Consider the following 13,462-nt stretch of genomic DNA (forward strand, 5'->3'; position numbering starts at 1 on the left):
AGAAAGAAAGAAAGAAAGAAAGAAAGAAAGAAAGAAAGAAAGAAAGAAAGAAAGAAAGAAAGAAAGAAAGAAAGAAGGAAAATAGAAAGAAGAGAGAAGTTAAACTTTTGAACTATACATTCTTAGGTGGATAGTGGGGGAAATGAAGATGGTCAAGGGAGGTGGTAAATCTGACAAATGAGGTAAAAGGAAGATAATGATTCTTAGTCTTTTGTATTTCAAAGAACTTGTATTTGAGAGTGGTTGTGCAAATCAATAAAACTTAGCCGTGCTGTGGTGAGAAGGGGGCTCTTAAGACTCTCGGAATTGTGCCACAACCTGCACAGTCACCTTCTCTTTTGCTTGACTATGCATTCGTGCATGCCATGAAAACATTTCATTATTTGATTCAGTCGTGCAGGAAACATTCAATGAAAGCTCACACTAAACACAGTGCTGTGAGAGATACAAAGAATCTGCCTGCTGGGGACAAATGGTTTAGGTCACATCAAATTGCCATGACATGGCTTAAACATATGTGGAGAAAAATCCATAGCCCCAAATGCCTATATTGGTTAAAGAGAAAGATAAAAGTAGAGTGAATTGTATCAACATTTACAGAACTTAGAAAAAGAACTAGATCACAGAGGAACACAAAATAAAGGGAATAATAAGTGTAAGGGCAGGAGGAAATTGAAAAATCAGAAAGCAATTTATTTGATTAATTAATAAGATTAAAAGTTTTGTTTTTCCTTGTTTTGCTTTTTTGTCTGGTTGTTCATCTTTTTAGACAACTCACTAATGTCTTTATTTTTTTCACTAGCATCTTTATTATTTTTAAAAAATGAACAAATAAAATGGTGGTTGATGCAGGTGTGAAAAGGAAATAGACTTCTGAGCAGGAAATTATGTAGAAGGTGAAATCTTTCACAATCTTACTCATATGTCTGATATGCTCCTTGTAATAAAACTTACAACTGTCTTCTTCTATATTTTATGACCATTAAAACAACCTTGTCAGATCATTTATGCAAAGTGCCATTTGTGACATATAAGCTTTAAAGTTTTAATGTTTATTCCTATGGACATATTCTTTCAAGTATAGCATGCCATTGGTTTCCTTGGATAAAACTTTCATATTGGCAGCTCTCTTCTTTTATTTTATTTATTTATTTATTTATTTATTTATTTATTTATTTATTTATTTTTGAGATGGAGTTTCGCTCTTGTTGCCCAGGCTGGAGTGCAGTGGCACAATCTCGGTTCACTGCAACCTCCATCTCCCAGGTTCGAGTGAGTCTCCTGCTTTAGCCTCCCAAGTAGCTGGAATTACAGGTGCCCACCACCATGCCTGGCTAATATTCATTTATTTATTTATTTATTTTTAGTAGAGACAGGGTTTCATCATGTTGGCCAGGATCGTCGTGAAATCCTGACCTCAGGTGATCCACCCACCTTGGCCTCCCAAAGTGCTAGGATTATAGGTGTGAGCCACCGGGCCCGGTCTGGCAACTCTCTTCTATATCTAAAATTATTTTGTATGAAATAGAAAATAATAGAAATAGAAATAGAAAAGTCTGAATTATTTTGTATGAAATAGAAACCTCAATAACTGCTCATCTTTTCTTCTCCCTTTAAGACCTAAAGAAAAAAAATCAATACACAGAAAACTCTAGTAGATTTCTTCCTCTAAAATAATACCTGAGAAAGATTTGTTTCCATCAAAATATGTATTAAGAAATTTGAAAACATAAATGAATGATTTTTAAAAATAGGCACAGGCCGGGCACGATGGCTCACGCCTGTAATCCTAACACTTTGGGAGGCTGCCACAGGTGGATCAACATAGTGAAACCCCGACTCTACTAAAAATACAAAAATTAGCTGGGCATGGTGGCGCATGCCTGTAATCCCAGCTATTTGGGAGGTTGAGAAAGGAGAATCGCTTGAACCCGGGAGGTGGAGGTTGCGGTGAGCCAAGATGGCACCACTGCACTCCAGCCTGCACAAAAGGGGGTGAGACTCCATTTCAAAAAAAAAAAAAAAGGCACAAAAGCAAAACTTGTTTGATAAAAAATTGATAATGCAGATAAATCAATAACAGAATAAAAAGCATCAGGGACGTTATCAAGAAAAATTTTATAAAGTACCTGGCTCCATTGGGATTATGGGAAAACTTTTTTTAAAACTTTAAAATCAGGCCAGGCACCATGACTCTTACCTACACACTTTGGGAGGCCAAGGCAGGCATATCACTTGAGGCCAGGAGTTTAAGACCAGCCTGGCTAACACAGTGAAATCCTCACCCCTACTGAAAATACAAAAATTAACCAGACATGATGGCAGGTGCCTATAATCCCAGCTACTCGGGAGGCTGAGGCAGGAGAATCGCTAGAATCCGGGAGGCAGAGGTTGCAGTGAGCCAAAATCATGCCACTTCACTCCAGCCTGGGTGACAGAGTGAGACCCTATCTCAAAAATAAAAACAACCCAAAAGACAAAAACAAAAAAAACTTCAAAATCATATAATTATCACATTATTAAATATATATTGTTTGACACAGAAAAAATGGCAGACTACAACATTCAGTTTTATATATTGTATAAACACTATTATGACGATCAATAACCTTTTCACCCTTATCTCCCTTATCTCTCATCATCTTAATAATATTACTCTTTTTTACAATTTGTAAGTATCAAATAAACAGAATTTTATATTCTACTTTTATCACATAACACCACTACAACCCTTCCAAGTTATTATGCTTTTAGTTATAGGTTTCAAAGGCTATATTACATTTCATCAAGAAGATGCTTAATACAATGTTGCATGTAGAAACTATTTTTAAAAGATACATATTAATGAACTGGGCACGTCTCAATTGTTAAAATTGAAATTGCTCTCAATTCATACTTAAGTATAAATAATAGTCATAAATCATTTACTCAACAAATATTTATTGGATATCTATTATTTGCCTACCACTGTGCTAAATCTGGAAAAGACATTGGTGAACAAAACAAACGTGGTGCCTCTTCTTGAGGAGGTAGACAGTAAACAAGTGACTCTTAGGGACAAAAGTCTAGAATGTCAGGGGAGCTTAGAGTGGGAACACTGCCCTCACCTGGCAGTTGGAGGGGAAATGGGTTCAGAGAAGGATTTCCAGAAAAAGTAACATTTGTATTAGGATCCGAAGAATGCAAATGATATGAAGAGTTAATTTGGTGAAGAAGGGTGAGAATAATTTTCTAGACAGAAGTAAGGAGGAGTATGTCAAGTTTAAAAGACTGACAGCACAGAGCTGGAGGAATAGAGGCAGGAGATGAGGTTGGAACGATGCTCAGGTGTCAGGCTGTGCACTGTTCGGTAAACCACTTTAAGGATTCCTGGCTTTACCCTCAGAGTAATGAGAAGCCAGCCAGACATCGTAGCTCACGCCTGTAACCCCAGCACTTTCGGAGGCCGAGGCAGGCAGATCATCTGAGGTCAGGGGTTTGAGACCAGCCTGGTCAACATAGTGAAACCCCATCTCTACTAAAAATAAAAAAATTAGTTGGGCTGCGCTTATAGTCCCAGCTACTTGGGAGGCTGAGGAATGAGAATCGCTTGAACCTGGGAGGCAGAGGTTGCAGGGAGTCGAAATCACGCCACTGCACTCCAGCCTGGGCAACAGAAGGAGACTCTGTCTCAAAAGAAAGGGCTGGGCACCGTGGCTCACACCTGTAATCCCAGCACTTTGGGAGGCCGAGGTGGGCAGATCATGAGGTCAGGAGATGGATACCATCCTGGCTAACATGGTGAAACCCCGTCTCTACTAAAAATACAAAAAATTAGCCAGGCATCGTGGCACACACCTGTAGTCCCAGCTACTCGGGAGGCTGAGGCAGGAGAATCACTTGAACCCCGGAAGCGGAGGTTGCAGTGAGCTGAGATCGTCCCACTGCACTCCAGCCTGGCAACAGAGCAAGACTCCATCTCAAAAAAAAAAAAAAAAAGTAATGGGAAGCCATTGGAGGATGTTAAGCAGGAAGACAGGGCATCAGACGAACATTTTTTAAAGTTCTTTCTAGCTGAAGCAGGCCAGAGCAGTCATGGAAAAGACCTTTCAGGATATGGTTTCAGCAGCCCAAATGAGAACAGATGGTGATGTAGACTAAGGTGGTGACAATGGAGAAGTAGGCAGAGTTGAGAGAGATTTAGAATTAAGCCGGCAGAGTTGAGAGAGATTTAGAAGTAAGCCAAGGGGCCTGGCGATTGATGGCAATCCGTGTCTATTATTTTAATTGCTCCTCTTCCATCTCAATCCAATGGATAAGAACCAGAATGGGCCCAGTCACTGGTGGGAGCTGTTTATGAGATACTGCTTCTCACCCCAGATTAAAAATCATAGCTTAGCCCAACACTGAAAGGGAGAAAGGATCCAAATGTGGAGAGAGAACCTGGATATATGCCAAAGCTTAAGCAGTCAGAAGCAGAAATCTCTACCAAGGCCTGGGATCAAGAGTTCTGATATAAGAAGATCAAATCAATCAAGTCCAGATTCAAAACAAACGGCATAGTAGGAAGATTGACGTTTGTGCTCCTCATGAGCTGAAAGAGCTAACATTTATTGAGCCAGGAACTGTACCAAAACCTTTACATATATAATCTCATTGATTCCTCACAACAAATACTGTTACCTTTATTTTATCAATGAGGAAGCGGAGGTTGGGGGACATATTCAGAGTCATATGGGTGAGGCTCAAATCCAGGAGTATTTGATTCTAAATGCTAGTGCTTCTAATCAAAACCTAGACTCTCTCTCTCTCTCTTTTTTTTTTTTTTTTTTTTTTTTTTAGCAACAGGGTCTCGCTCTGTCATCCAGACTGGAGTGCAGTGGTGCAGTCATAGCTCACTGCAGCCTTCACCTCCTGAACTCAAGCAGTCCTCCCACCTCAGCCTCCCAAGTAGCTGGGACTACAGGTGTATACCAGCATGCCTGGCTAGTTTTTTTTATTTTTCTTTGTGAGACAGATTCTCGCTCTGCTGCCCAGGCTTGAAGGCAGTGGCGGGATCTCGGCTCACTGCACCCTCCACCTCCTGGGTTCAAGTGATCCTTCCACCTCAGCCTCCTGAGTAGCTGGAATGACCGGCACGCACCACTACTCCCAGGTAATTTTTGTATTTTTAGTAGAGACAGTGTTTTACCATGTTGGCCAGTCTGGTCTTAAACTCCTGACCTCAAATGATCCACCTTCCTGGGCCTCCCAAAGTGCTGGGATTACAGGCGTGAGCCACCGCACCCGGCCCTGGCTAGTTTTTCTGTTTGTTTGTTTTGTAGAGATGGGGTCTTGCTATGTTACCCAGGCTGTTCTCAAACTTCTGGGCTCAAGCGATCCTCCCACCTTGACCTCCCAAAGTGCTGGGATTACAGGCATAAGCGACCACACCTGGCGCAAAATCTAGACTCTTAATCATTGTGCAAACTGGTCTCCCAAATTATTAGGCCTCTTGGAAGACAAGAGAGTTTTCATTATTCTGGTAAGAATAACCGTTCTGGAATAGTCTCCCTGGTATTTGTGATAGCATTTATTTTATTTTATTTTTTGATAACAAGAAAAATATGGGTCTGTTTCTGTTAAACACAGGCAAGCAAAAGTCATACGTACAAACATAGCTAGACAGAACACCTAGGGCTTTCACAAGTATCTACTTTAATTAATGTCGGTAAACAACATAACCCAACGCAGTGACGCACTTGCAAAAATTACATCTCAATCCAACTAGATCGTAGTTTCCCAGTCAAGACAGCTTAAGTTTCTCTGAAAACAAAACAGTGTATGTATTATGAAAAACAAAAAAACACAGTTGGGCTCAGTGGCTCATGCCTGTAATCCCAGCACTTTGGGAGGCTAAGGTGGGCAGATTGCTTGAGCCCAGGAGTTTGAGACCAGTCTGAGCAGGGAAACCCAGTCTCTACAAAATACAAAAAAAATTAGCTGGGTGTGGTGGTGCATGGTCTATAGTCTCAGCTCCTCCAGAGAGTCTGAGATGGGAGGATCACTTGCGCCTGGGGAGGTCGAGACTGCAGTGAGCCACGATTGCATCACCGCACTCCAGCCTGGGTGACAGAGTGAGATCCTGTCTCAAAAAAAAGAAAAATCAAAATAAGAAACCCCTTTTCATAGCGATAAAGCAATCAGCTAACTGCTAAAGAATCTTCACAGGCACAGCCAGGTACAGCGGCTCACGCCTGTAATCCCAGCACATTGGGAGGCCACGGCAGGACGATTGCTTGAGGTCAGGAGTTTGAAACCAGCCTGGTCAATCTAGCAAGACTTCCTCTCTATAGAAACAAAAAAAATTTGCCAGGCACCCTCGTGCTCAGTGCCTGTAGTCCCAGCACTTTCAAAGGCTGAAGCGGGAGGATCCTTTGAGCCCTGGAAGGTCGAGGCTGCAGTGAGTTACGATCACACCACTGCACGCCAGCCTGGGTGAAAGAGCAAGACCCTGTCTTAAAAAAAAAAAAAGAATCTTCACAAGCATTCCTTCCTCCCAAGGCTCCTCCCTTGTCTCATCTGAAGGTTTGCTCCCCAGAACTATGAGAACCCTCTACATCTCTCTTTCTCAGCCCAGCCACGATGTAGGACTCTCTGGGCTGGAGTCCTACATCCCAGGCCTCAGCTACAAGGTGAGTCCAGTCTAAGGGCCAGCTCCTCTCATTGTCTATTTCATTTATTTATTAAAAGTGTAGACGTAAAGTATCTACTTCGTCCTCTCTTGTTTAAAGTGGGTATGTCTGGAAGAGTCTACAGCCACAGAGGGGATTTTCATCTTAGAGTTATGAGGTCTCTTTGAGAGACTCTCCATTCCATTGAATAGGCATGGCTTAGATCTCTCCGGACAATCTGTACTTACCTTGAGAATTAAAAGATTCCACAGGGTTGAGATGCTGAAAAGATGAGAAAGTTCCAGGAGTTCTGATATACTTAGGAGTCCCTGCAGTTTGGCTGAAGACAGTGGTAACTCTCAAAGGCTAGAAATGGCTCTCAAATCTGAGCTCTCTGCAGAAAAACAAGCCCAGGAAAAAGGCTGCTTTGGTATTTCTGAGAATGAAACTAGAAGGTTGCCGCCTTTTTTAAGTTTCCATTTCTCAGAATGCTCCTACTCACTTTAGGCCTGCCTTTCTAGCTTCAAGGGGGAAAAAAAGTGCTATTTCCTGCTTATCAGTAGACTAAGTGGGTCAAAGACTAGTTCTGGCTAAAGACTAAAGAAACTTTATCAGAAGAAATCCTTCAAACACTCTGGAGAACAATGCTACAAAAAAGTTTTTTTTGGATACACACCAAACTGTTATTAAGGATTACTCTCTCAGGAGTGGAACTGGACAGGAAGGAGATGGAAAGGGAGGAGAGAATTGTTACCTTGTACAGTAGGCCTGAGTTACTCAAGAAATATTTTTCTGTTGGCAAGGAAAAGGGAAAAAACAAAATGAAAAGAAACAGTGAAAGAGCCAGAAAGGAAATTAAACGGTGCATCTCACTGACTTTCTCTTTTAATTTTTATAGTAGCCTACATAATCCTAATAGTTGTAACTGGAGCCGAGATGAAATTCCTGCTGGATTCACTATTATTAATTTAGCTGCCAATACTGTTGCTATTGTTCTAATCAAGTTCCCGCTAATTTTTGACCTGCTGTCGCCCTCAACGGCCCACAGGAGTCACAATTCCCTTGAGCTCTTGTTGGTTTCTTGTTCCATTTCTTTTGGGTGTCTATCTTTATACATTGAAAAAATTATTAGTGTGGATTTAGCAATCATTTTTAGCTATAAGAAAAGGTGCTGTGCACTAGAGGTAATTGAATTAGAGATGTCATTCATTAATCAGATAATTAATTCCCAATCTTGGCTGCTTGTCCAAATCCTTTGGCATGTTTTTAAAAATTCAGATGCTAAGGTCCTTCCCCAGACATTCTGAATTAGACTATCAAGTAGCGGTGCAATATCATCAGGAGGTAGAGAAACATCACGTATACACAACACACATACATAGGCATAAACAAAGAGACAGACACAAACAGATCTTAAAATTTTCATTTAAAATCTTAGTCATGAATTAGGTATACATAAACACAAAATTTAATAATTTTGGTAAAAGTTGATTCTCATTTTTGCCTATTAATATTTTCTTTCGATCTCATCTTTCCATAGACATTTGTTTAGGATGACAGCTTTCTTTAAAAACAAAATCCTTTTAGATATAAAAGTTCAAATCTTCAAAGCTGTACCTATCTTAATTATGACTCAAAACCAGTAAGTTTTTATAGCTTAAAATCAATAAGGCTTTTATCACTTAACCATGGATGCAAGAGGCATCCCCAAGGAGGATGCAAGCCATGCAGCCCTTTTGCCTGGGGCGGTGGCTCATGCCTATAATCCCAGTATTTTGGGAGGCTGCAGTGGGCGGATCACTTGAGGTCAGGAGTTCGAGACCAGCCTGACTAATATGGTAAACCCCGTCTCTACAAACAATACAAAAATTAGCCGGGCGTGGTGGCGCATGTCTGAAATTCCAGATACTCGGGAGACTGAGGCAGGAGAATCACTTGAGCCTGGGAGGTGGAGGTTATAGTGACCGAGATCACGCCACTGCACTCCAGCGTGGGCGACAGAGTGAAACCGTGTCTCAAAAATAAAAAAGACAATGAAGGTTCAGATGACAAACGCCTCTTATGGACTGGGACCTTTCATTAAGACAAACTTCTCTGAGAGCTGGCACAGTCGGACGAAAGTGCTGCTTATCTTAGAACTTGGGTTCCAGGCTGGCCGCCTGATGCAAACCAGCAACACTTGCGCCCCCTGGCGGCGAAGACCAGAGAGACTATTTTAAAACCGGGCTCTCGGGACATAAAACGAAATAAGAATCTCATCTTATGATTTTCTTCCTTGTGACAAACAACACAAACGACATCGCCAATGCACACAACGACTTTTTATTATTCCTGGGAGGCTGTGAATCATAACCAGACCAAATTTATAAAAGTTACAATTCAAATAACTCATTCTTACAAATGTTTTTCTCCTGCCGATCTGAATTTGGAAAGGAAAAGACAAGGAAAATGTTTAACGTTCTCCTATCCACAGGGCACTGCAGGTAGATACGTGGGGGAGCTGACTTTGGTAAGAATTTTTACCTTTTGCAGGTTCTTTCAGCTCTTCCGAGATCCCACCTACAGGCTCTGAAGTGAGTGGCGCATCCCAGCCTTCTAGGGTCCCATTTTCACTACCAGAAACTATAGGGGAGGCAAAACTTTACCTCTGTTCTCTCAGGGATTTTGGCTAGGCCTAAGGATTAAATTGGCCTATGACAGATTAACAAGAGAAAAACACAGATTTTTACATATAGGAGCCCCTATAGAAAATTGAAGAAGTGCTGAAACCTAAATGCTTATACTGTAGTAGGATGAGCAAAGAGTGCAATTGTAGAAAAGTAATTACATTAAATTATGTGTGGAGGCAAAGGAAGATAAGGGTTATTTTAGCAAGGTCTGTTTGTAGAGTATTATCCTGGTTATGACCCCTGTCAAAGAATGCTTTTTCTTCTCCTGCTACAGGGAGGACATCTTTCACATGGGACTTTTATCTCCTGTTTTCAGGAAGAAAAAAGATTAAGATTCCCTTTTTGCATCTTCTATTTTCTTTTTATGATTATTATTATTATTTCAACAGTTTTGAGGGAATGGGTGGTGGTGTTTGGTTACATGGATAATTCTTCAGTAGTAATTGCTGAGATTTTGGTGCACCCATCACCCGAGCAGTGTACGCTGCACCCAATGTGTAGCCTTTTATCCCTCACCCTTCTCCCACCCTTCCCCCGAGTCCTCAAAGTCTATTATATTATTTTTATGCCTTTGCATCCTCATATGCATCTGCTACTTTCAAGTGCCTTTAGCTCAAAATAATCCTTATGCCAAAATGGCATATTTGGGGACAACCGATTCTGCCACCCTTTGGTACCTTTAGCCAAACAGAGGTCTGTTTTACAGACCTCCCGATTTCTGTGCCTGGCAACTGCACAAGGAGGGCACACCCACATGCAATCTTCCCACAATGACCCATGGGGAAGCAAGGAAAGGAGGCTGCTTCTGTCCTAATTGTGTTGCTCTGTTGCGCAGTTCCCTAAAATGTCTGCCCCCACCCCACCCCACTCTACCCCATATTTTATGGAGTTAGGTGAAGAGCTTTCTCCTCCTTTACTTGCCCATCATCTTCTTCCCTATAGGCATGAGTTCCCGCTGCTCATGAAACCAGTTGGAACATAAGGGGCACTATTGCACTGATAATCTTGGCTTTTTACTCAAAGGCACTGAGAACCACCTCTCCCTAGGCTGCAATGTGGGAAATACCTCACATACTATATGGGAGACTGCAGAGAAGAAAGGGGTCACTGGAACAATCAACCCAAACAGGATATAAAATGGAATGTATGCTATGATTACAACTCTGCTAAAAGATATCTGCCGGTAGGCTAGCCCAGGAAATGAACAAGCAAAAGTGAGAGCAGCTGCATGATTCGGCGGTAATCATAGGGATTGAATTTTCTTTTGTGGTTCTCTATTTTCCAATCTTTCTATAATGTAATTATATAGAACTTGTAATGACAGATATATCTTTTATGTTTCTTAGTATACAAAATGCTATCCTCTGAACATTTTCCTATAATATAAGTCATTTAAGTAATCATATCAATTTTGTAGAAAAATTTAGAGGCTAAGAATACCATCAGTATTCTAAGTGTATTTGATCCAAGTCTCAACATAAAATCAAATGAATTACTGTCAACACAGAAGGAGACTTATGCTTTTAACTTTGATGTATAAACAGAAGAACATAGAAACTAACATGGACTTTGGAGTCGGACAGACATGGGTTCAGATCTCGGACTCAGAACTTGCTAGTGCTGTGATCTTGGGTAAGATATTTATGATTTATTTGTTTATTTATTTACTTATTTATTTGTTTTTAGAGCTAGAGTCTTGTGGTGTTGTCCAGGCTGGAGTGCAGTAGTATGATCATGGCTCACTGTAACCTTGAACTCCTGGGCTTAGACAATCCTTCCACCTCAGTCTCCCAAGTAGCTGGACTACAGGAGCGTGCCACCACACCCTGCTAATTAAAAAAAAAAAAATTATAGAGATGGGGTCTCTCTATATTGCCCAGGCTGGTCTCAAACTCCTGGCCTCAAGCAATCCTCCAGCTTTGGCCTCCTAAGGTGCTGGGATCACAGGTGTGAGCCATCGAAACTGGCCCTAAGTATTTATCTTTTAAATCAGAGTCTCCTCAGCTGTATATTGGAACTATTAAGATCTAAAATTTATTGGAAGCTTTCCACATACTATGCTTTATTTAAATGTCTTATTTGTTTGTTTGTTTGTTTGTTGAGACTGAGTCTCACTCTATCGTCCAGGCTGGAATGCAGTAGCATGATCTTGGCTCACTGCAACCTCTGCCTCCCGGGCTCAAATGATTCTTCTGCCTCAGCCTCCCAAGTAGCTGGGATTACAAGTGCGTGCCACCACATCCAGCTAATTGTTTTGTATTTTTAGAAGACACAGAGTTTCACCATGTTGGCCAGGCTGGTCTTGAACTCCCGACCTCAAGTGATCTTCCCACCTCAGCCTCTCAAAGTGCTGGAATTTCAGGCATGAGCCACCGTGCCCAGCCAATGTCATATTTATTTATTATTTTTACATTTTCAGACAGTATCATGCTCTGTCCCCCAGGCTACAATGTAGCGGCTTTCTATAGCCTCAACCTCCTGGTTGATCAAGTGGTCCTCCCACCTCAGCCTCCAAAGTAGCTAAGACTACTGGCACACACCACCATGCCTGACAAATTTTGGGGGCTTGTTCGTTTGTTTGTTTTGTGGAGATGGGGTTTCACCATGCTACCCAGACTGGTCTCAAACTCTTGGGCTGAAGTGATCCACCTGCCTCGGCTTCTCAAAATACTGGGATTACAGGTGTCAGCCACCATGGTCAGCCTAAATGTAGTATTAGCTTTCAATCTTCATCTTTACCTTAAGACATAGGTATGAATTTTACCTCTGTTTTATAGATGAGAAAACTGAATCTTAAAGAGGTAAAGTAACTTGCTGAAGGTCATCCAGCCAATTAAGAATAGAATTGGAATTCCAGGCCAGAGTTGATCTGACCCCTGGACTCAAGCTCTTAACACTTACACAGCCTTATCCTACCTTACTGCTATACATAATTCAAAGACTGGCTGGGGGGTTAAAAGATATATTTTTAAAACAATTTGCACCATGTCTAGCACATACTAAGCACTTAATATATGTTTGTTGTAACTGTATATATCAAAGGAGACATCAATGGGACTGTAAAGGTATTTTGATGTATTAGCCTTTGGCTGGTGGGGTTTGTCATATTTGGCTGGCTAGGAAGGAAGCACCTGCTTCCTTCGTTGTCTCCCCCTCTACCACATGCCTCTTTCAAGCTGTACAACTGGGCAAAGACAGCCTTCCCTGATTAAAGCAGGGATGAGGGACTTTATCTGCAATTGGTCCAAGAGAACTCTGAAGTAGTAAACAATAACAAGAGAAAATACATAGTGGCTATGTCTTAATTTCTCATTATTCACACCTTTTTTAAATTGAGAATGAAAGAAGGAACAGAAGTGAAAACTGATCCCGTTTCTTTCAAAATCATGTTTGCCTTCTGTTAACTGAAGATACTGAATGGGGCAGCTAAGGGCCCTCCTTCCCTTTGTGAATGAAATAGATTCAGAGAGAAAACACTGTCCCTGGAACTTTCTAAATGCCCATTTCCTTTGATAATCAGCAATATCTGCTCTGACGTTGTACCTATATTTGTCAGGGATTTTAAGGAAAGGAAGGTGGGGACATCATAATTCTACATCACCAGGAAATGCCTGCAAGGTTGCAAGGGGAGAAGGTAAGATGCAGCAGCCTTAGAGGGGATCTGGCAGTTCCTGTCAGGAGGGCCTGACCTTGGATGGATCAAGAAGATGACCAGAGTCTGATCCTGAGCTTTGCAGATCAAGAAATTCTGATTTTTCCAGAATGATCAAGAGGCTCTGTGATGACTGCAGATATTAACTGTAAGAAACAGAATAGGCTAGTCAGCTGTGTGCTTACAATAAAGGCTAACACTTTCCAGAGACAAGAGCTTGACAGAGGACCCTAATGGAAAACATAAGTATTCTTGTTCACTCTGAATATTCCAGCATACACTGGAGAGTATTTTCAGAGTATTTATAACTTCTCAGAGTTTGGATTATGAGAATAAGGATTCTATTTAAATGTCACATTTAACAAGCTTGGCCACTTACTTGATATGTGACTTTGAGAAAGTGAAATTCTCTGTGCTTCAGTTGTATCATTTACAAAGTGGAGATAATGTGTAGACATCTCATAGAGTTGTTGTGAGAATGTATGCAAAGCATTTAGCAAATTGTAGCT

General features: G+C 41.2%; 1 protein-coding gene across 1 annotated transcript in view; it reads right to left on the bottom strand.

The window, feature by feature from the left end:
* SLFN13 (schlafen family member 13) overlaps positions 1-7,162 on the bottom strand; it is a 73,124-nt gene extending 65,962 nt beyond the window's left edge. The window contains exon 1 of the mRNA XM_023190830.1: positions 6,881-7,162. The gene's annotated coding sequence lies outside the window, so the exon portion shown is untranslated. The remainder of the gene's footprint in view (positions 1-6,880) is intronic.
* Between the last annotated feature and the right edge of the window lie 6,300 nt (positions 7,163-13,462).

This window comes from Piliocolobus tephrosceles, chromosome 16 (genome assembly GCF_002776525.5).
Source record: "Piliocolobus tephrosceles isolate RC106 chromosome 16, ASM277652v3, whole genome shotgun sequence".
Classification (NCBI taxonomy): Eukaryota; Metazoa; Chordata; class Mammalia; order Primates; family Cercopithecidae; genus Piliocolobus; species Piliocolobus tephrosceles.